Here is a 24,319-nt window from a genome sequence, read left to right as displayed (position 1 = left end):
TAAATCTGTGAAATAAAAAAATGTTGTCCGAAGAAATTTGTGGACTAATCAGGTAGATTTATTTTATTTTTTAATCCCCTAAAGTTGACACTGATATTCAGGGGTAAACTCTGTCCAATGAGCAGTGTTAGTGTTAATTCCTATCTTAAGGTGAAAAACACTTTAGAGCGCTGTCAGCAATGTCAATCAGAATTTTTATCGTAAAACACAAGTCTATCAGAATCTCTTCTTCCTAGGCTGCCAAAAACCTTATCCCCTTGCCCACACTCTGAAGATATATGAGATCTGCCTCAACTGGAGATAAATCACTGAATTTCCTCATCTGTAAAATAAGTCCTCGGGCCTAACCAATGCTTCTTGCCCTAGGTTTATTGTGAGGATGAAAGATTTGAGAAGTTCCAAAAAATAATTATATAAGGCTAGTCAGGTAAATTATTACAGGTCAAATGTACCCAGACTTTAAGAGAAATGAGGGTATTCAACCATAATTTGAGTGAGAATTTTAACCAAAATGAAAATATACCAAGCGAGAACCTCTTGCTGCTTTGTGGCTCTTGAAATTTATTTCTGGTAAATCATGGTTATTATTCCAACCAATGAGGATGGGATAATAAGCATTTGCTACTATCCATTGGTCACTGTTTGAAGCTATTGATACATTTTTTTACAAATACAAGGGAATGGAATTAATTACTATTTTTGCCATATCATCTTTACATGCATAATTTTATTTAATCACGGCAGTAACCAAAAAAAAAAAAAAGAAAGCATTACTATCCCCATTTTATAGATAAAATTACAGATCAGAAAGATCAAGAAACCTACCCAGCATATCACAACCTGTAGGTGGCAGAGCTAGGATTAGAATCTAGGTCTTTTGATTCTTAAATACATGTTCTCTCCAATGCATGGAACACTTGCCAGTAATGATGTATTTCATCTTAATTTAATTCCAATATTTTAAATTATATAATTCACAGAAAGGGTATATGTTTTCTTTGGTTGATTTGGAAATATTGTTCTTCTGGACACAATGAGGGCAAACTTAACTTCCATAAATGGTGTCATTCCCTGGGAGAAGCAACCCTGGAGAGTTTGTGGCTCACGGAGACTCTATGAAGGATATTCCATGATTGTTCTATGACCTGACATGTCTGGAGAAGAAGGTACTGTGGGTATTTTTTAATATCTCACAAAATAACAATGTTCAAGACTAAAATTATTGTTGCCCTACACCATGGCATAAATTTTCAACTCTTTTTGCCCCATCCCTGAGGGGTGCAATATGCATCTATCAGTAAATGTTGCTGTTAGCTACCATTGAGTTGACCACTAGACTATGGTGACCTTATGAACAACAGAACTGTCCCACTATGAATTTTGAGTGCCTAGAAGGCTCATCTTCCAGCACTATATCAGATAATATTCTTTTGTAATCCAAAGGGTTTTCATTGGCTAATTTTTGGAAGTAGATTTTCTTCCTAGTCTGTCTTAGTTTGGAAACTCCCCTAAAACCTGTACACTATGCATGACCCGGCATAGTGGCATAACTATGATGGTGGCATAACTTTCATCACGCAAGCCACCACAGTATAACAAACTGACAGAAGGGTGGTGGCTATCAGTAATAGTGGAGTGGTTTTCTGTTACACCAATTCACAGCCAAGTCGCAGTCCATCTGAATCTCTGAGGATGGGGTGGTGAGGCATCAGCAGAAATCTAGAAATGGTCTCTTCCTTGGGTGAGTCAGCTGTGTGGGAGAGGAGGTAATACCAAAAAAAAAAAAGTCAGTTGCTATCGAGTCAATTCTGACTCACGACAATCCCATGTATTCAGAGTAGAACTGTGCTCCAAAGGGTTTTCAACGGCTTTGATTTTTTGGAAGAAGATTGTCAGACCTTTCTTCTGAGGCACCACTTGAGTGGACTCCAACTACCAACTTTTTGGTTAGCAGCTAAATGCTTTGTGTCACCCGGGGAGGTAAGGAGAGCCTTTTTTCCACCATGGAAGTAAGTCCAATCCTCATTAGACAGGGCCTCCTCACTAGAACAAGCCATGCTTCTGTGCAAATTAGAAAAAAATCACCCTAAAAAATGACAAACGGGTCCACTTCCTCCAGCATGATGTAGTCCCATGCCAGTGTGTATGGCTTGACAAGTGCAGGCTGGACTTCTGCTCCTACTCTCCTCTCTGAGCTAAAGGGGGCATAATCTCCACAACCATTGGTGTCTACTCTGCTCATGCACTATGAAAGTACACATCTCCACATTTCACTAGCAACGCAGAATGGCTCGAAGTAGCTGTTAAAAGATTAAAACCTGTTTCTCCTTACTCCTCCATAATTATCAACAGCTCAGTTGATTTACTAAAGGAGAAAAACATGTACACAAAAATGTTTAACCAGGCTAGTAATTACAGAAATGCAAGTTAAAACCGTTTTCACTTCTCAAAGTTGTAATTTTGTAAAGTTGAAAACCATTGCTGATGAAGATAAGGTGTGACACCCCTGCACACTGCTGGTGAGATATCCATTGGTGCAAGCTTGCTAGAAAACACTCTGGCAATGTGACTTAAAAATTGATGATGTCCATGCACTTTGGTTCAATAATCCTACTTTTAAGAAAATATCTTTAAAAAATACTCAAGATACAGAAAAAAATTCATATTAAGAATGATTATCACAGAGTAGTTGTGTTAGGGACAAACTAAATATCTAACAATAAGATAATTAATGGTACAGTCATAATGAAAACCTATGCAGACATTTAAAAGCACGCCTTTGATGAATAAAGATATGAGAAAATTATTAAGCAAAAAAAGCAGAATACAAAACTAAATGTGATCCCAAGGCTATGTAGCCTTTCCTGTCTCCTAGATTTGATAAAATCTATATCTATGAGAAAGTGTAAAAGGATGTTGGTTTTTGTTTTGTTTTATATTGGAATGGTAAAGGCTTTCTTAAGCATGACAAAAAAAGCAGAATCCATAGATTTAAAAAGTGGGTAGAATTTAACATATAAAATATTTTAGCTTCTGGGTATTGAAACAGCAACATAAATAAAAATTAGGTGAAAAGTGGGGGGAAACATTTTTGCAGCATGCACCACACACGCCCATTACCATCAAGTCAATTCCAACTTACAGCAACCTGGTAGCAAAAACTAGAACTGTCCCCATAGGGTTTCTTATGCTACCATCTTTACAGAAGTAGACTGCCACATCCTTCTCCCACGGAGCATCTGGTAGGTTCAAATCACCGACAATTTCAATCAGCAGCCAAGAACTTAACCACTACGCAACCAGGGCTCCTATTTGCAGCCTAGATGACAAAAAAACAGAACTGAAAAATCAGTTAAGAAACTAATCTTGTGATCTGGATTAGGTAGACCTGGGTACAAATTACACTACTTACTGTTTAATGATATTAAACTTCTTTTGACTCAGTTTCCACTTCTCTAATGTGTGAATGATAATGGCTGCCTCCTAAGGTTGTTGTGAGGATTAAATGAGATAAAGTTTATAGAGTTCTTTGTACAATCACGGTACATAACTTGCAATAATAACTATTACTGTTAATAAGCTAAAGAAAACTATACGCATGGGAAAATGGGCAAAGAACGTAAAAGAGTAACTCAAGAAAGGAATACAAATGGACAAACTATATCTTAAAAAGATGTCCAATATGGCTAGCAATAAAATATATTGGAAATGAAGCAAATCAGCATTTTTCATCCAAAATATTGGTAAAAATGAAAATGAAAAGTAACACCCAGTACTGGCATGAGACGGGCAACAGACACTCTCATAAATTGCTAGTGAAAATCTGTGAAATCTTTTTAGACAGTAGTTGGGAAATAGATTTTAAACATTTTAGAATGACCACATATTCTTTGAGAAATTACAATTCTGAGGATTTAACCTAAGGCATATAATTACACCTTAACAAATATACAAGGATTTTCATGACAAAGCTATATAATAATTGAAAGTTGGATAATCTTAATGTTCAACAATGGAGAAGTGATTAAATAAATTATGATACATCAATATTTTTAGGAATTTTTGTTACAAAAGAGAGACTAACTCAATTTGCCTACGGTAGGTGAATATCTGTTGAAACTATAAATGGTATAAAAACAAACTGGGAATCTTATTCACACGGTCACGCTTCCAAGGGACTCAAAAAAAAAAAAATTCTCAGAGGAAGCACAAGTGCAGACGTCTATTAAGCCTTCCAAAGACTAGGATGCTATTAAAAGAACTAGAGAGTCATTCAGGACCCAGACAGTTTAGATAACCAGAGTATTTGTCCTCCTCTCCTCAGTCTGAATTTGTTAATCCTGACTCAGCTGTTACCTAACTGCTTCTACTCCTGCTACTAACCAACTACCTCACGCTCTACTATGTTTTACTTAGATTCTAATATTCATAATTTTCTCCTACTCTTGGAATCTGTCAGTCTCATCTCTAAAGATCTTCTACCTTCTGCTCTCTTTGTTGTTGTTGTTGTTAGGTGCTGTCGAGTCTCTTCCAACTCATAGCAACCCTAGGTACAACAGAACGAAACACTGCCCGGTCCTGCACCATCCTCATGATCCTTGTTATGCTAGAGCCCATTGTTGCAGCCACTGTGTTAATCCATCTCATTAAGGGTGTTCCTCTTTTTCGCTGACCCTCTACTTTACCAAGCATGATGTACTTCCCCAGGGACTGATCCCTCCTGACAACATGTCCAAAGTACTTGAGACAAAGTCTCACTATTCTCGCTTCTAAGGAGCGTTCTGGCTGTACTTCTTCCAAGACGGATTTGTTCATTCTTTTGGCACTCCATAATATATTCAACATTTTTCACCAATACCATAATTCAAAGGCATCAATTCTTCTTCAGTCTTCCTTATTCATTGTCCAGCTTTCACATGCGTATCAGGCAGCTGAAAATACCATGGCTTGGCTCAAGCGTACCTTAGTCCTTCAAGTGACATCTTTGCTTTTCAACACTTTAAAGAGGTCTTTTGCAGCAGATTTGCCCAATGCAATGCGGCATTTGATTTCTTGACTGCTGCTTCCATGGGTGTTGACTGTGGATCCAAGTAAAATGAAATCCTTGACAACTTCAATATTTTCTCCATTTATTATGATGTTGCTTATTGGTCCAGTTGTGAGGATTTTTGTTTTCTTTATGTTGAAGTGTAATCCATACTGAAGGTTGTGGTCTTTGATATTCATTAGTAAGTGCTTCTAGTCCTCTTCTCTTTCAGCAAGCAAGGTTGTGTCACCTGCATAACACAGGTTTTTAATGAGTCTTCCTCCAATCCTGACGCTTTCTTCTTCATATAGTCCCGCTTCTCGAATTATTTGTTCAGCAAACAGATTGAATACGTATGGTGAAAGGATACAGCCCTGACGCACACCTCTCCTGACTTTAAACCACGCAGTATCCCCTTGTTCTGTTGGAACAACTGCCACTTGATCTATGTACGGGTTCCTCATGAGCACAATTAAGAGTTCTGGATTCACACTGCCGACCTTTTGGTTAGCAGCTGTAGGTCACCATAGCTCTTAACCAGGACACCACCAGGGCTCCAGAAGACCACAAGGGTCTGCTCTCATTATCACTGATGAAATCCTGGTATACATTGTATAAGTTCTCAAAATAATCTGCTTGGTTGTATTAATCACCATGGTCCCTAATTGGGCAAGCTTTTGTGGCAGGCCATTGGAACATCCACATATTATAGCCATTGCAGTAGGTCAAAGACTGCAAACACGCCACATGTCGACTAAATCTGACCAACATACATGATTTGTTTGATATACACTTTGGTGGCCAACACAGTGGAAAAATCAGGGGATTTCTTTTAAAAATCGGAATTTTCAGCTTTTCTTGAAAATCCATAGATCTGGCAACACTTGGTCGTTATTCCTGGATGACAACAGTTGGCAAAGGCTGAGTTTTAGACACACCCCCCCTTGACCTAGGTCATGTTCTCTCCAGCTCTCTGCAGCTTCTTACATCTGCCTGTGCAACTCACTTATGCTACTTGCCTTGTCTCTAGTGCCTTTTTTCTTTTAATTGTGGCAAAATATATATAACATAAAATTTACCATTTTAGCCATTTTTGAGTGTACAACTCAGTGACATTAAGTACCATTTTAGCCATTTTAAAGTGTACAACTCAGTGACATTAAGTACATCCTCTATTGGCTTTTTTTTTTTTTTTTTTTGGCCAACCCTGAGTTAGGTGCCTTCCTCTTGTCCAATATTTGTGACCAGAGTGGTAGAGTTAGGTGATAAAAAACAGGCATCCATTTATAAGATACTATATGGCCCTGCTACCTCAGCAGAGGGCCATGGACAGGAAGGTTTCAGAAGGGACTGTGGGAGGCATTCTGATGCTTGTCTTATCCATTACACAAGCAGGGCAAAGGAATATGGTTTTATAAATATCAATATAATGTTTATGAATACAGAAATATGGTCACAATATATTGTAAAAAAAGCAGATTCAAATCAATAATATAGTATCTCATTTTGTATTAAAAAAACACAAATTTATATACAGGCACTACTTATTTGAATCTCACTCTTTCTTGATTTGATGGATAACAAATTTGGAGATAGAAGAAAATGGGTTGTATTTCATTGTCTTAAATGAGAAAAATCATAATCTTTTGCAAGCTCATCCAAAAACCTCAACCAGTTTTCCAAAATTAAGTAAAATACTCTTAAACACCTATATAATAATACTCCAAGGATTTCTGCATAAATACGTTACATAAAATATTAATTAAATAGTTATTTAATACTTAATAGGCTCTTTATTGGTATGATTTCATGTAATATGCAACAATACAGTATAGTATCTAATAGAAATTAGTTTTCCTTATACACTGCAAAAAGCATGTACTATGATATAAATTACAAAACTGTATATTTTAAAGTTATGTAATGTATACAAATAACACTTTATTAAATAAAATAAATAAAAATGGAAACTATGTAAAAATAATTATTTACCAAATATGGCCATCTAAGGTGCATCGGTTGGTCCCAACCACCTGGAGTAAAAGAGAATGAAGAACACCATAGACACAAGGAAAATATTAGCCCAAGAGACAGAAAGGACCACACAAATGGAAGACTACATCATCCTGAGACCAGAAGAACTAGATGGTGCCCAGCTACCACCAAAGACCACCCTGACAGGGAACACAACAGAGAGTCCCTGATGGAGCAGGAGAAGAGTGGGGTGCAGAGCTCAAATTCTAGTAAAAAGATGAGACTTAATGGTTTGACTGGGACTGGAATGACCCCAGAAGACATGACCCCCAGACTCTCTGTTAGCCCAAAACTAAAACCATTCCCGAAGCCAACTCTTCAGACAAAGATTAGACTGGACTATGGGACATAAAATGATACTCTTGAGGAGTGTGCTTCTTAGCTTAAGTAGACACATGAGACTAAAAGGACAGCTCCTGTCCAGAGGCAAGATGAGAAGGCAGAGAGAGTCAGGCACTGGTTGAACGGACACGGGAAATCCAGGGTGGAAAGGAAGAGTGTGCTGTCACAGAGTAGGGAGAGCAACAAGGATCATGTAAAAATGTATGTATAAATTTTTGTCCGAGAGACTAACCTGAATTGTAAACTTTCACTTAAAGCACAACAATTAAAAAAGAGAAATAAAAAATAATAATAATTATTTACCAAACAAAGAGTGGTTTTGAGAGAAGATGACGAAGGCTAAAGTCAGGTAGACACTGACACCACTCAGTCGTGGGTTAAAATGAGTGGGAGTGAGCTGGTGGAGAGTGACTGAAACAGCAAACGTCTACAGCTCATCTATGTTCAAGTTTTGTGGACAGCCCTCCCTTTTTGGCACTTGAGACTCTAGAATTCAGTAGCTATGAATCATTACCTGAAATGGTAGATAAAGCAATGGATACACACACACACAAACTTGTAAGGATAATCATTTTATTTGCATAATTCCAAGTTTATTTCTTCCAAGACAGACTTGTTCGTTCTTCTGGTAGCCCCTGATATATTCAATATTCTTTGCCAAAACCATAATTCAAAAGCATTAATTCTTCTTTGGTCTTCCTTATTCATTGTCCTGCTTTCGCATGCATATGAGGTGATTGAAAATATCATGACTTGGGTCAGGTGCACCTTAGTCCTCAAAGTGACATCTTTGCTTTTTAACACTTTAAAAAGGTCTTTTGCAGCAGATTTGCCCAATGCAACACATTGTTTGATTTCTTGACTGCTGCTCCCATGGATGCTGACTGTGGATTCAAGTAAAATGAAATCCTTGACAACTTAAATATTTTCTCCATTTATCATGGGTTGCTTATTGGTCCAGTTGTGGGGATTTTTGTTGTCTTTATATTAAGGTGTAATCCATACTGAAGGCTGTAGTCTTTGATCTTCATCAGTGAGTGCTTCATGTCCTCTTTGATTTCATAAAGCAAGGTTGTGTCATCTGTATATTGCAGGTTGTTAATGAGTCTTCCACCAGTCCTGATGCCACATTCTTCTTTATACAGTGCAGCTTCTCAGATTATTTGCTCAGCATATAGATTGAATAATTTTGATGAAAGGACACAACCCTGACACATACCTTTCTTGATTTTAAATCATACAGTTTCCCCTTGCTCTGTTCGAATGAATGCCTCTTGGTCTATGTACTGGTTCCACATGAGCACAAATAAGTGTTCTGGATTCCCATTCTTCACAGTGTTATCCATAATTTGTTATGATCCACACAGCTGAATGTCTTTGCATAGTCAATAAAACCCTGGTGGCACAGTGGTTAAGAGCTATGGCTGCTCACCAAAAGGTCGGCAGTTTGAATCCACCAGCTGCTCCTTGGAAACGCTATAGGGCAGTTCTACTCCATTCTATAGGGTTGCTATGAGTCAGAATCGGCTCGATGGCAACTGGTTTGAGCCTCAAAAGGAAGGATGAAGAAGTAGATCGAACAGTTATGGATTGAATTGTGTCCCCAAAAAATATCTGTCAGTTTGGCTAGGCCATGATTCTCAGTATTGTGTGATAGTCCACTAATTTGTCATCTGATGTGACTTCCCTATGTGTTGTAAATCTTATCTCTATGATGTTAATGAGATGGAATTAGTAGCAGTTATGTTAATGAGGTAGGACTCAATCTACAAGATTAGATTGTTGTCTTAAGCCAATCTCTTTTGAGATATATAAGAGAGAAGTGAGCAGAGAGACAGGAACCTCATATCACCAGGAAAGCAATGTCAGAAGCAGAGAGTGTCCTTTGGACTGGGGGTTCCTGTGCGCAGAAGCTCTTAGACCAGGGAAGATTGATGACAAAGACCTTCCTCCAGAGCTGACAGAAAGAAAGCCTTCTCCTGGAGCTGACGTCCTGAATTTGGAGTTTTAGCCTACTACACTGTGAGAAAATCAACTTCTGTTTGTTGAAGCCATTCACTTGTAGTATTTCTGTTATAGCAGTGGTAGATAACCAGGACAGAATTTGGTACCAGGAGTGAGGAGCTGCTCTAACAGATACCTAAAATGTGAAAGCAGTTGCCTTGAAGAGACTGTTGGTGGAATTATGGACATCAGCTAATTCTGATGAGGACTCAGGAGGAAATGAGAAGAGAAATGGCAGCAGCAGAACCAGTGCAAGACAATGCTGGAGCTTATCCATGGAGATGAGAGAGATGAGTGCCTTTGTGCAGGAGGCTTCCTGGTAGAGTGGGCTGCTTCTGGGCACTTATTGGTGGAGCTAGGCTTGCTGAACCGCAGAGCAAGAGAGCTGAGTGCCTTCTGGCCAAAGTTTACTGGACGAGTGGGCTGCCTCTAGGCACTTACCAGTGGAGCTACAGAGCTTTGGAACACTTGCCCCAGCAGGGCAGATGTGGGTGGAGAGGCGCGAAGAGCCAAGAGGCCAAGGAACAAGGAAGCAGAAGGTGAAGAGACAAGGAACACAAGAAGCTGAGCTTCCTCAGTCTCAAAGGGTATGGCCATGACCTCTGGGGTCTCAAAGGGTGGAGCCACGGTCTCTGGTGTTTCTAATGGTGGAGTCGCCACTCAGATGGACTAGAAGAATGGTGCACCTAAAGCCAAGGAGCAGAGCTGCCATTCTACTGAGCCTGGAAGGTGGAGCTGAAGCCCAGGGCTGAGGTGCCTCCGCTCAGAATCCAGAGAGTAGGGTCAATACCTGGAGTCCGGAGGGCAGGGCCTTTGTCTAAACGGTCTCAGAGAACAGAGGATTATTTCCAAGCCTTGAGGGTTAATGTAGTGGGTTCTGTTGACTTGCTTGGTGCCTGTTATCCCTTCTTTGCCTCCAATTTCTCCCATTTTTAATGAAAATGTCTAGCTTGTAGCTGTTCCACCATTGTACTTTGGAAGCAGATAACTTGTATTCTAGATTCCACAGATGAAGAGTAATTTTTTGGATTTTCAACTTAGAGTTGATTTAAGACTTTTGCTATGATATGATGGGATGAATATGTTTTCCATGTCGCAAGGACATGAATTTTGGGGGGCCCAAGTGTGGAATGTTATGTATTGAATAGTATCCCCCCAAAATGTGTGTCAACTTAGCTAGGCCATGTTTCCCAGTATTGTGTGATTGTCCACTATTTTGTCACCTGATGTGATTTTCCTATGTGTTGTAAATTCTATCTCTATGATGTTAATGAAATGGAATTAGTGGCAGTTATGTTAAAGAGGCAGGACTCAAGGTACAAGACTAAATTGTGTCTTAAACCAATCTCTTCTGAGATATAAAAGAGAGAATTGAGCAGAGAGACAGGGGACCTCATATCACCAAGAAAGCAACGCTGGGAGTAGAGTGTGTCTTGTGCTGAGAAGCTCCTAGACCAGGGGAAGATTGATGATAAGGACCTTCCTCCAGAGCTGACAGAGTAAAATCCTTCTCCTGGAGCTGATTCCCTGAATTTGGAGTTCTAGCCTACTAGACTGTGAGAGAATAAACTTCTGTTTGTTGAAGCCATCCACTTGTGGTTTTCCTGTTATAGTGGTACTAGATAACTAAGACAAACACCAATTAGAAGGAGAAACTAAACAAAATCAGTGAATGAGGAGAGTTACAGATTGGAGGTGCCCTGCCAGATGGCCTGGGGCAGCGTGCAATCTTGAGACAGAGCAAGCAGCAGCCCCAGATGAGGAGCACAAGAAGGTAACTTCACAGAATTCCCAATAGGAGACAGAGAAACTGTGTAGACAAACCTGTAGTGAAGCAAGGTAAGCAGTACATGAACCAGATCTAAGAAGAGAAAGTGCAGGAAGGCAGGTGAGCACTCCAGGGATCCTGGTGGCCACAGAGCAGGGAGGGATCCAGGAATCAGAGACAGGACCACTCACCAACAGCAGTCCCTGACCATTAAAGTGGGTGGTGCACACAGAAAAGTGCATCCATAGATTGTCAGCAGGAGGTCCCTCAACAGACCAGACTCCAGGCAGCCTCCTTCCTTGCATTTGGTCAAGACCAAGTCCCAACTGCTGGTTGCAGCCTATGGGTAGTGCCCAGCTCCCATATCTGGTGACCAGAGGAGCATGCTCTCCATACCCCCTGCCCTCCCGATAATCAGCGTCATGAATCCCCTCCACCATGCCACCACACCTGCCTGGGGACCATGGTACAAGCTCCCTCTTTCCCCTCACTGAGCCCTGCCCTACCCTGCCCACCCCCCCAGCTGTGCCACCCACCCAGGGAGTGGCCTTGTATTATCCCATGCCAGTGGATCGACAACCAGTGGCAGCACACACCTACCCCACCACCACCCCACCACCTTGCCCACCTGACAGATAGATGACTGATGGTGGTTAAGTGTCCATGCCACCCACCAGCCCCCTGCTGCCCCACCTAGCCAGAAAGCAGTGGCACACAATCCCATGCCACTGGATGGATGACTGGCAGCAGAACTGGCCCAACCCACCGATCACCCCCACCCATGCAGCAAGTAATAGCATGCACTCCTGTGCCACAAGCCCAATGACTGGTGGCATGCACACTCCCCCTGCCCACCCCCACAGCCACCCTATCCACCTGGCAATAGGTGATGAGTGCTTCAGTGCCACCAGACCAGAGATCAGCACGCCTGCCCACCCACCCTTGATATATCAAAATAAAACAAAAAAGTCAGGACAAAACAAACAAACACAAAATCAATCAATAAATATACACTTACTCCTCACTTATCAGTTATCTCATTATCTGATGTTTTGCATTTGTGACAATAGTAAAAACTCTATCTGACCATTATGCGCATTAATGATGTATATTGGGCAGTAACAAACTCCAAGTTGCAAGACAAGAATAATGCTGGCTGTGTTGATTAAGGTCATGTGTCAACTTGATTGGGCCATAATTCTCAGTTATTTGGCAGTTACATAATGATGTAATTTCACAGTTATGTAATGAGACAATCTGGCAGTTATGGCTGCTGTAGTCATCCTCCATTTTGTGATCATCCTCTATTTTTGCTTAACTTCAATTTTCACATACCAACATGATCCTTGGAACATAACCATGTTTTTAAGTGAGAAGTGGGTGTACAAATAAATAAATAAAAACCATAATGCCTCGGAGACAGCAGACAATAACAAATCATATGAAAAAACAGAATAAGATGGCTCGAACAAGTAATCAAAATAAAGGGAAAGAAAATCTTCCTGAGGAAGAAATGATAATAGAACTATCTGAAGAGGAATTCAGAAAAGTGTATTTAGCATCCTCAAAGAAATCAAGGAAAACACAGAAAAAAACCCTAGAAGAATTCAGGAAAATAATACAAGAACAAAATGACAGATTCAATGGACAATTATAAACCATACAAAAACAACTAGAAATTCAAAAGATTAATAATAAAATATGAGAAATAGATAACACAACACAAGGACACAGAAGTAGAATTGAATAAGTAGGAGAAAGAATCAGCAAAATAGAAGACAAATCCCTTGATACTAATTTTTTGAGGAACAATCAGAAAAAAGAATGAAGAAAGCCTAAGAGTTATTTAGGAAACCATAAGAGGAATAATTTACATGTGCTAGGAATTCCAGAAGAAAAGAAGAAAAAAAACTACAGAGAGAATTTTTGAAGATATACTGGCTGAAAACTTCCCAAATATCATGAAAGATGGGAAAGTTTACATCCCAGAAGCCCAAAGAACCTCATACAGGGTAGACCCCAGAAGAAATTCACCAAGAAGTATCAAAATGAAACTTTCTGAAACTAAAGACAAAGAAAGGATCTTAAAAGCAGCTCATGAAAAATGAAATATCACTTACAAAGGGGCACCAGTGAAACTAAGTGCTGATTTCTTCCCAGAAACCATGCATGCAAGAAGGCAATGGGATGACATATATAAAATCCTTAAAGAATAGAATTGCTAACCAAGAATCATGTATTCAGCAAAATTGTCTTTCAAAAATGATGGTGAAACTAAGACATTCCCAGATAAGCGGGAATTTGTAAAAATCAGACCAGCCTTACAGGAAATATTAAAGGGAGTCCTTTGTATAGAGAACCAATGATATTAGACAACAAACTAAGGTAAAGGCACATGACAGCATCACCCAGATACTAACCCAGATAAAGATTTTTCAAAAGTAAAATAAAGCTGCAAAACTGACTACAGGGGACCAGAGGTGTTAAGCTATAAAAGACGACAACTTCCAAACAGAAAGGGGGAATAAAAGGTGTCATTATAGAACTTCCATATGGAGATGAAATCAAGTTGATACCAAGATATAACAGACTGTTTTAAATTTAAGAGATAAAGGTAAACTTCGGGTAACCATGGAGAAAATTAATAAATCTACTCAACAAAATAAGGGGAAAAAAAGAATCAGTAAACAAAAAACAACAAGAACAATTGACAAGAAAAGAAAATCCATATACAAAAAGAATTCAGCACAGAAAATTAAGAGGAACAAAGAAACCATTAACATCACAAAAAAGTTTAACTAAATGACAGCAATGAGTTTACACTTATCGTTAATCACACTGAATGTAAATGGATTAAATTCACCAGTCAAGAGACAGATGGTGACAAAACAGATTTAAAAAACATGACCTATCAATATGTTACCTACAAGAGACACACCTTAGACACAAAGACAGAAGTAAGTTAAAAATCAAAGGGTGAAAAAAAACATATCAAGCAAACAGTAGCCAAAAGAGAGCAAGAGTGCAATAATAATTTTGGATAAAATAAACTTTAAGTCAAATCCATTATAAGAGAGAAAGAAGGGCATTATATAATGACTAAAGGGTCAATTCACCAAGAATACATGGCAATAATAAATATTTATGCACCCAGTGACGGTGCCCCAAAATGTATAAAACAAACTCTAACAGAAATGAAAAGAGAAATAGAAAGTTCAACAATAGTAGTAGGAGACTTTAATATACCACTTAAGACAACAGACAGAACAACTAGAAAGAAACTCAGTAAAGATACAGAAGATCTAAATAACACAATCAACCAATCTGATCTCATAGACATATACAGAACACACTACCCAATAGCAGCACAATACACATTCTTCTCCAACACAGAATAGAACGTATTCTAGGCCACAATAAATTAAAAAACATCAACATATACAGAGCATCTTCTCTGACCATAATGCTATAAAGCTAGAAATCAATAGTAGGAAAAACAAGGAAAAAAATTAAATACATGGAAACTGAATAACACATTACTTAAAAACTATTAAGTCATAGAAGAAATTAAAAATGAAATTAAAAAATTCTTAGAATCAAATGAGAATGAAGACATAACATACCAAAACTGCTGGGACACAGCAAAAGCAGTGCTCAGAGGAAAATTCATAGCAATAAATCCACACATCAAAAAAAAGTTTCAAAATCAATAGCTTAACCCAACAAATTGAACAAATAGAAAAGGAACAGCAAAAGAAGTTCACAGTTACCAGAAGAAAGGAAAAAAATAAAAATCAGAGCAGAAATAAATAAAATGGAAAATATCAAGAAAACTAGAAGTTGGTTCTTTGAGAGGATCAATACAATGGACAAACCACTGGCCAAACTGACAAAGGGAAAACATGAGAAGACAAAAATAACCAAAATAAAAAAAAAATGTGTAACATTACAACAGAACTGACTGAGATAAAGAGGATCATAATAGAATATTATGAAAAATTGTACTTGAACAAATTTGAAAACCTAGAAGAAATGGAAAACTTTCTAGAAACACACTACTTAACTAAATTAACACAAATAGAGGTGAAAATCTAAGTATACCCATAACAAAAGAAGAAACTGAAGACGTCATAAAACAACAACAAATAAAAGCCCAGCCCAGATGGCTTCACTGGAATATTCTACCAAACATTCGAAGAAAATTAGACACCAATTCTACTCAAACTATTCCAATACATACAAAAGGAAGCAATACTTCTTAATTCACTCTATGAAGCCAGTGTAACCCTGATACCAAAACCAGGCAAAGACACCACAAAAAAAGAAAACTACAGAACAATATCCCTCATGAATAGAGATGCAAAAATTCTCAACAAAATTTTAGCCAACAGAATACAACATCATATCACAAAAATAATACATCATGATTGTCATGGATTGAATTGTGTCCTCTAAAAATATGTGTCAACTTGCCTAGGCCGTGATTCCCAGTATCTTGTGGTTGTCCTCCATTTTGTGATCTGATTATCCTCCATTTTGTGATGGGCTGTAAATTCTAGCCTCTATGCCTGTATTTATTGTCCCATTTGGGAGTGAGTTGTCTGTTATATTAATGAGACAGGATTAGGTCATGGTAATGAGGATTAGGGTGGGATGCAAAGTCTTAACTCAGGTCACATCCCTGATATGATATAAGGAGAGTTTCCCTGGGATGTGACCTGCATCACCTTTTACCTTACAAGAGAGAAAAAGAGAGAAAAGTGAGTAGAGAGAGGGACTTCCTGACACCAAGAAAGAAGAGCCAGGAACAGCATATCCTCTTGACTTGGGGTACCTTTGTTGAGAACCTTCTGGACCCAGGGAAGACTGATGCCAAGACACATAGAGATCTCCAAGGAACACCAGGCCCACAGATGTTGAAAGGAGACAAGGACCTTCCCCCAAAGCCGACAGAGACAGAAGGCCTTCCCTTGGAGCTGGCACCCTGAATTTGGACTTCTAGCCTCCTAAACTGTTAGAGAATAAATTTCTGTTTGTTAAAGTCATCCACTTTTGGTACTTCTGTTACAGGAACACTAGATAACTAAGACACCGATCATGTGGGATTTATTCCAGAGATGCAAGAATGGTTCAACATTAGAAAATCAATCAGTGTAATTCACCACATAAATAAAACAAAAGAAAAGAATCACATGATCATCTCAACTGGCACAGAAAAGGCATTTGATAAAATTCAACACCCTTTCCTGATAGAAATTCTCAGCAAAATACGAATAGAAGGGAAATTTCTCAACATAATTAAGGGCATATATGCAAAAGCAACAGCCAACATTATTCTCAACAGAGAAAGATTGAAAGCATTCCCCTTGAGAACAGGAATGAAACAAGGATGTCCATTATCACCACTCTTATTCAATATTGTACTGGAAGTCCTAGCCAGAGCAATAGGCAATAAAGGGAAATAAAGGGTATCCAAATTGGTAAGGAAGAAGTAAAACCATCCCTATTCACAGATGACATATAGATGACATACCTAGAAAATTCCAGAGATTCTATGAAACTAATATGGGACTAATAGAAGGGTCCAGCAAAGTGGCAGGGTACAAGATCAATGTACAAAAATCAGTTGGGTTTCTCTACACTAACAAAGAGAATCCAAAAAAGAAATCAAGAAAATAATAGCCCTCAAAGGATACAATACCTAGAAATAAATCTAACCAGGGATGTAAAAGACTTATACAAGGAAAACTACAAAACACTACTGCAAGAAACAGAAAGAGACCTACATAAATGGAAAAATATTACATGCTCATGGATTGGAAGACTGAACATTGTAAAAATGTCAATACTACCCAAACAGATCTATAAATACAATGCAATTTCAATCCAAATCCCAACGATATTCTTTAATGAAATGGAAAAGCTAATCTCCAACTTTATACGGAAAGGAAAGAGGCCCTGAATAGCTACAGCATTATTGAAGAAAAAGAACAAAGTAGGAGGCCTCACACTTCCCAATCTCAGAACTTGCTATGCAGCCACAGTAATCAAAAAGCCTGGTACTGGTCCAACGACACATATAGACCAATGGAAAGATAGTCTCTTTAACAAATGGTGCTGGCAAAACTGGATATCCATTTGCAGAAGAATGAGACAGGATTCATACCTCACACCATATAAAAAAACTAACTCAAACTGGATCAAAGACCTAAACATTAAAACTAAAACTATGAAGTTCCTGGAGGATAACATAAGGACAAAGCTAGGGGTCCTAATTTTTGCATAAATACATTATCAAACACAACTTAAAATGCACAAATAACAGAAAATAAACTAGATAACTAAACCAAACAAAACTGTCAAGTCGATTCTGATTCATAGTGACCCAATAGGACAGAATAGAACTGCCCCACAGGGTTTCCAAGGAGTAGCTGGTGGATTCAAACTGCCGACCTTTTGGTCAACAGCCGAGCTCTTAACCACTGTGCCACCAGGGCAAAATTAAATACTTACACTAATCAAAAGATCTTAACAAAAGAGTAAACAGAGAACCTACAGACTGGGAAAAAAAATTTGGTAATGACATATCTAACAAGGGCCTAATCTCTAAAATATATAGAAAACTTCAACAACTCAATAACAAAAAGACAAACAATTCCATCAAAAAATGGGCAATGTACATGAACAGACACTTCACCAAAGAGGACATTCAGGTGGCTAATAATTACATGAAGAGATGTTCAAGATCATTAGCCATTAGAGAGATGCAAATCAAAACTACGATGAGACACCATCTCACCCCTGCAAAAAAGGCAATGATCTAAAAAACAGTAAACAACAAATGCTGACGAGGTTGTGGGGAGATTAGAACTCTTACACACTTCTGGTGGGATTGTAAAATGATACAATCACTATGGAAAACGACATGACTCTTCCTCAAAATGCTAGAAATAGAAATATCTTATGATCCAGCAATCTCACTCCTAGGTATATATCCTAGAGATATAAGAGCAGTGACATGAATAGACATATGCATACCCATGTTCATTGCAGCATTGTTCACAACAGCAAAAAGATAGAAACAACCTAAGTGCCCATCAATGGCTGAATAGATAAACAAACTGCACTACATACATACAATGGAATACTACGCAAGGATAAATAAAGAATAATGATGAGTCCACAAAACATCTTATAACATGGATGGATCTGGAGGACATTATGCCAAGTGAAGTGAAGTCAAACACAAAAAGACAAATATGCATGACACCATTTTTATAAAAAGTCAAGAATAGGCATATACACAGATAGCAATGTTCTTTGATGGTTACCAGGGATGAGAGGCGGTGGGAGAGGGACTCACTCACTAGATAGCAGACACATGTTAATTCTGGTGATGTGAAAGGCAATACACAATATGGGGAAAGTCAGCACAACTTGACCAAGGTAAATGAAGACACTGAGAGGTACACAACAATAAAAGACAACTACAGTAAATGCTATAACATATACAATTATGCAGCAACAGTAATAACAAGCAAAAAATATGCGAGTGGTTATATAGGTAGATATGTATGCTATATGGGAGTGAGAAGGCATATGACAGTACATGCACATGCATATATAGGTATATTTGTGGACATATGTAAATACGTGTTTGTGCTGCATATATATTCATATACACAGCACAATAAAGCACATAGGGGGCACTCTTTTAGATACCTTATAGGCATACTGCAACACCTCGTGGGATTGGATTACTGGGTTTGAAGGCTCAGGACGGTAGCCTGGTGGGACAACTAGGTCAATTGGCATAACTTCATTCATAAAGATAATGTTCTACATCCTAGTTTGGTGAGTAGCATCTGGTTCTTGAAAGCTTGCGAGCAGCCATCTAAGATACAACTATTGGTGTCTTCCCACCTGGAGCAATGGAGAGTGAAGGAAACCAAAGACTCAAGGAAGAAATTAGTCCACAGGAATAATGACCCACACGAACCACAGTCTCTTCTAGCCTGTGACCAGAAGAAATAGATGGTGCCCAGCTACCACTGCCGACCTTTCTGACCAGGAATGCAATAGAAGGTCCAGGTTAATGGAAGAAAAATGTAGAACAAAACTCAAATTCATAAATAAGACCAGAGTTACTGGAATAATAGAGACTAGAGGAACCCCTGAGATTATCACCCTAGGATAGCCTTTTAAACTGGAACTAAAGTCACTCCTGGAGATAATCTTTCACACAAATAATAGATTGGCCTATAAAATAAGCAATAATACCCATGAGGAATGTGATCCTTTAAACAATCAACTATATGAGACCAGTCAACCTTTACACAAAAGCAAAGATGACAAGCCAAGGAGGGGCAGGGAACCTGGATGGATGGAAACAGAGCAGGTAGGGTGGAAATGGTGAGAGTGCTGACACAATATGGGGATTGTAAACCAATGTCATGGAAAAATTTGTGCATGAATTGTTGACTGAGAATCTAATTTACCATGTAAACTTTTGCCTAAAACAATAAAATATTAAAAAAGAAAAGAAGAAATAGTGACCCAGAAGTCATAGAAGGAAAAATTAGACTACTAACTTTGATGGCAAAACCCCAGAGACACTTCAAGTTCAAGGTCTGAGGGCAGGAAGAAGGGGGACTGAAAATAAGGAACTAATTAAAATTTCTCTACTAAACAATGCTCCCAGGCATGGGGGTCGGGGTAGAGGGGAGATAGAAAGGAAGTAAAGAACACCAGGGGATAACCTGTTCAAGAAAGTCACGGCCCAAATACAATGTAAACTAAAATGTGCCATGATTTTTAACAATTGAAATAGGGATTGATGATAAGAACTGAAAATCCATTTGAACTGGATGCTAGATCATATTGCCTTGATTGGTATCAAGGAGAAAAGATTGAAGTTGTCAAAGATTTCACTTAGATTCATAATCAACGTCCATGGAAGCGGCAGTTGAGAAATCAAACAATGTATTGCACTGAGCAAATCTGATGCAAAAGACCTCTTTAAAGTGTTAAAAAGCAAAGACATCACTTTGGTGACTAAGGTATGTCTGACCGAAGCCATGGTATTTTCAATTGCCTCCTACACATGCAAAAGCTGGACAATGAATAAGGAAGATCAAAGAACTGATGAATTTGAATTATGGTGTTGGTGAATAATATTGAATATACCATGGCCTGCCAGAAGAACAAACAAATCTGTCTTGGAAGAAGTATAGCCAGAATGCTGCTTAGAAGGATGATGAGAGAGGTGAGGCCAAGACGGTGGAGTAGTCAGACACTTCCAGTGTTCCCTCTTACAACAAAGACCCAAAAAACAACTGAATCAGTTATATATGACAATCTAGGAGCCCTGAACATCAAAGTCAAAGTTGAGGAACCAGACTGAGTGGCAGGGGGAGGGAGAGACAGTTCAGAAGCAGCGAGGAGTTGCCAGACCTGACTTTGCAAGACCCTGAGCCCTTCAGCCCAGATCAGCTCGGGGGTGGGTGGTGAGGCAGGCAAGCAGTGGCATTCAGGAGGCGTTTTCCACATGGGAGAGACCCAGTGGCAGAAAGTCTAATAGGCCATCCAGAATCAGTGAGAAGCAGCCCTCAATCCACGAAAGATAAGTACTTGTGTCTGGCCTACTGCATAGATCAAAAACACCACCCTTAGGGAAAAACCTTTTGCCCATTGTCTTAGTAATCTAGTGCTGCTATAACCGAAATACCACAAGTGGATGGTTTTAACAAAGAGAAGTTTATTTCCTTACAGTAAAGTAGTCTAAAAGTCCAAATTCAGGGTGTCAGCTCCAGGGGAAGGCTTTCTCTCTCTCGGCCTTCTCATCTGTATTCCCCCAGACTAGGAGCTTCTCAGCACAGGGACCCCAGTCCAAAGGACGTGCTCTTCTCCTGGCACTGCTTTCTTGATGGCATGAGGTCCCCCAACTCTCTGCTTGTTCCCCTTTCCTTTTATCTCTTGAGAGATAAAAGGTAGTGCAGGCCACACCCCAGGGAAACTCCCTTTACATTGGATCAGGGATGTGACCTGGGTAAAGGTGGTGTTACAATCCCACCCTAATCATCTTTACCATAAAATTACAATCACAAAATGGAGGCCAACCACACAATTCTGGGAATCATGGCCCAGCCAAATTGATACACATGTTTTTGGGGAGACATAATTCAAACCATGACACACATTAACCTCCCTGCTCCCTGCTCTGGGCTGGGTCTCGGAATGGCTTCAGCAATTGCCGAGTCCTCTGGGCCAGAAGTAGGACCCGTCACACACCCTGAGCCATTCTCCTGGCCTTGGAGAGTGAACAAATTAACGAACAAGGGAAAAAATAATCTGCAGGTTCCCCTAAGCCAGGAACTCAGGGTAGGCACAGCTACTTTGCCTAGGCACAAGCATAAGGGATACACGGACTTTGAGTGCCCTTCCCCTTGCATGGTCTTGCATGGGCCCATTTTCAACAACAAGTTGAAAGTACAAGTTATATACCTGAAGTCTAACTTCAATTGTTTCAGCTGTGAAGTGGCAGGTTTGTGACATTTGACACTGCTCTGCTCATTAAGCAGGGTCCTCACCTACCCACATCAGGAGCCTGAGGACTGGTGGCTCCACCCATGCCACCTAGCCACCTGCTACAGAGCCCCAAGAATAAGAGGTGCCCCCCACTTCTTACAGCCAACAGCATTGGGTGCTCATAGTCTGGCTGCAAAACCCACCCATCTAGGTGCTCTAGGGAACAGAGGGACATGCTTTTCTCCTGGACACTCAGTGGTGGCTGGCAGCCCCCTGCCTTGCTCAGCCTGTGTCCCCCTGCTGCAGCTGGGTGCCTCTACCTACACCAATCACCCATGCCTGTCTAGAACCATAGGTGAGAGCCTGCACCACACACTTGGTGGCCGACTACCTGGACACCTGAGCTGAATCCATACAGGAGGAGTGGGCAGACTCCTGGGCTCACATACTTAGTGGCAGGTCTGGCCACCTGGGGGCAGGACATAGGAGCTTCAAGGATGCTGGTGACTGGGCTACCTCTCACAAGCAGCCTATTTGGGCATATCAAAACAAAACAAGGAGCTAGGACACAGTAAGCAAACATAAAATAAGTAAATATAATAACATATTGATGGCTCAGAGACAACAGTCAATATCAAATCACATAAAGAGACAATCAATGATAGCTTCAGCAAACTCCCAAAATAAAGAATCTAGGGGAAGAAAATTTCTTGGAATTATCAGAGGCAGAATACAAAAGATTAATATACAGATCTCTTCAAGAGATTAGGAAGGAAATTAAGCAAAACGCAGAACATTCAATAGAGGAAATTAAAAAGATTAGAGAAGAGCACAATGACAAATTTAACAGGCTACAAGAATCCCTAGAGAGACAGCAATCAGAAACCCAGAAGATTAACAATAAAATTTCAGAATTAGACAACTCAATAGAAAGTCATAGGAGCAGAATTGAGGTAATGGAAGTCAGAATTAGTGAGATTGAAGATAAAGCATTGACACCAACTTATATAAGGAAAAATCAGATAAAAGGATTTAAAAAAATGAAGAAACCCTAAGAATTATGTGGGATTTTATCAAGAGGAATAACTTACAAGTGATTGGAGTACCAGAACGGGGGGGATAATAGAAAATACAGAGAGAATTGTTGAATATTAGTTGTCAGAAAACTTCCCCGATATTGTGAACGATGAGAAGATATCTATCCAAGATGCTCATCAAACCCCACATAAGGTAGATCCTGAAAGAAAGTCACCAAGACATATTATAATCAAAACTGCCAAAACCAAAGATAAAGAGACAATTTTAAGAGCGGCTAGGGATAAATGAAAAATAATATACAAAGGAGAGTCAATAAGAATAAGCTCAGACTACTCAGCAGAAACCATGCAGGCAAAAAGGCAAGGGGATGACATATATAAAGTCTTGAAGGAAAAAAACTGCCAGCCAAGAATTATATATCCAACAAAACTGTCTCTCAAATATGATGGTGAAATTAGGGCATTTCCAGATAAACAGAAGTTTAGGGAACTTGCAAAAACCAAACCAAAATTACAAGAAATACTAAAAGGGAGTCCTCTGGTTAGAAAATCAATAACATCAGATAATAACCCAAGACTGGAACACAGGACAGAGCAACCAGATATCAACCCAGATAGGGAAGTCACAAAAATGAATCAAAGCTGAAACACTGTAAATAAGGAAACAGACATCAAAATGTAAAACATGACAAAATTAAAAGAAAACAGAGGGTCTTAAAAAATGTAGACATAGATTTTTCATAAGGAGAGGAAGTGAAGGTGATATAAAGAAATAAAAGATGGGTATAAACTTAGAAAAATAGGGGTAAATATTAAGGTAAACACAAAGGAAACTAACAATCCTACATGTCAAAATGTAAAAAACTAGAAAAATATAAAGACTCAGCAAATACAAAATCAACAACAATGAAAAAGATGAAAAGAAAATATATAAAGAAAAACGACTTAGCACAGAAAAATACGTGGAACGAAGAAACTGAACAAAACACAGAAAAAGACATCAAAATGACAGCACTAAACTCATACCTGTCAATAATAACACTGAATGTAAACGGACTAAATGCACCAATAAAGAGACACAAAGCAGCAGATTTGATTAAAAAAAACACAATCCATCTATATGCTGCCTACAAGAGACACGTCTTAGATTTAAAGACGCAAACAAACTAAAACTCAAAGGATGAAAAAAATATATCAAGCAAACAACAGTCAAAAAAGAGCAGGAGTGGCAACATTAATCTCTGACAAAATAGACTTTAAAGTAAAATCCACCACAAAGGATAAGGAAGGACACTAAATAATAATTAAAGGGTCTATAAACCAGGAGGACATAACTATAATAAATATTTATGCACCCAATGACACGGCTCCAAAATACAAAAAACAAACTCTAACAACATTGAAAAGAGAGACAGACAGCTCCACAATAGTAGTAGAAGTCTTCAACACACCATGGTTGGTGAAGGACAGAACATCCAGAAAGAAGCTTAACAAAGACATGGACGATCTAAATGCTACAATCAAGCAACTTGATCTCATAGACATATACTGAACACTCCACCCAACAGCAGCCAAGTATAC

The sequence above is a fragment of the Trichechus manatus genome, unplaced genomic scaffold (genome assembly GCF_000243295.1).
Source record: "Trichechus manatus latirostris isolate Lorelei unplaced genomic scaffold, TriManLat1.0 scaffold00110, whole genome shotgun sequence".
NCBI lineage: Eukaryota > Metazoa > Chordata > Mammalia > Sirenia > Trichechidae > Trichechus > Trichechus manatus.
Note: the sequence above shows the minus strand (reverse complement) of the source record.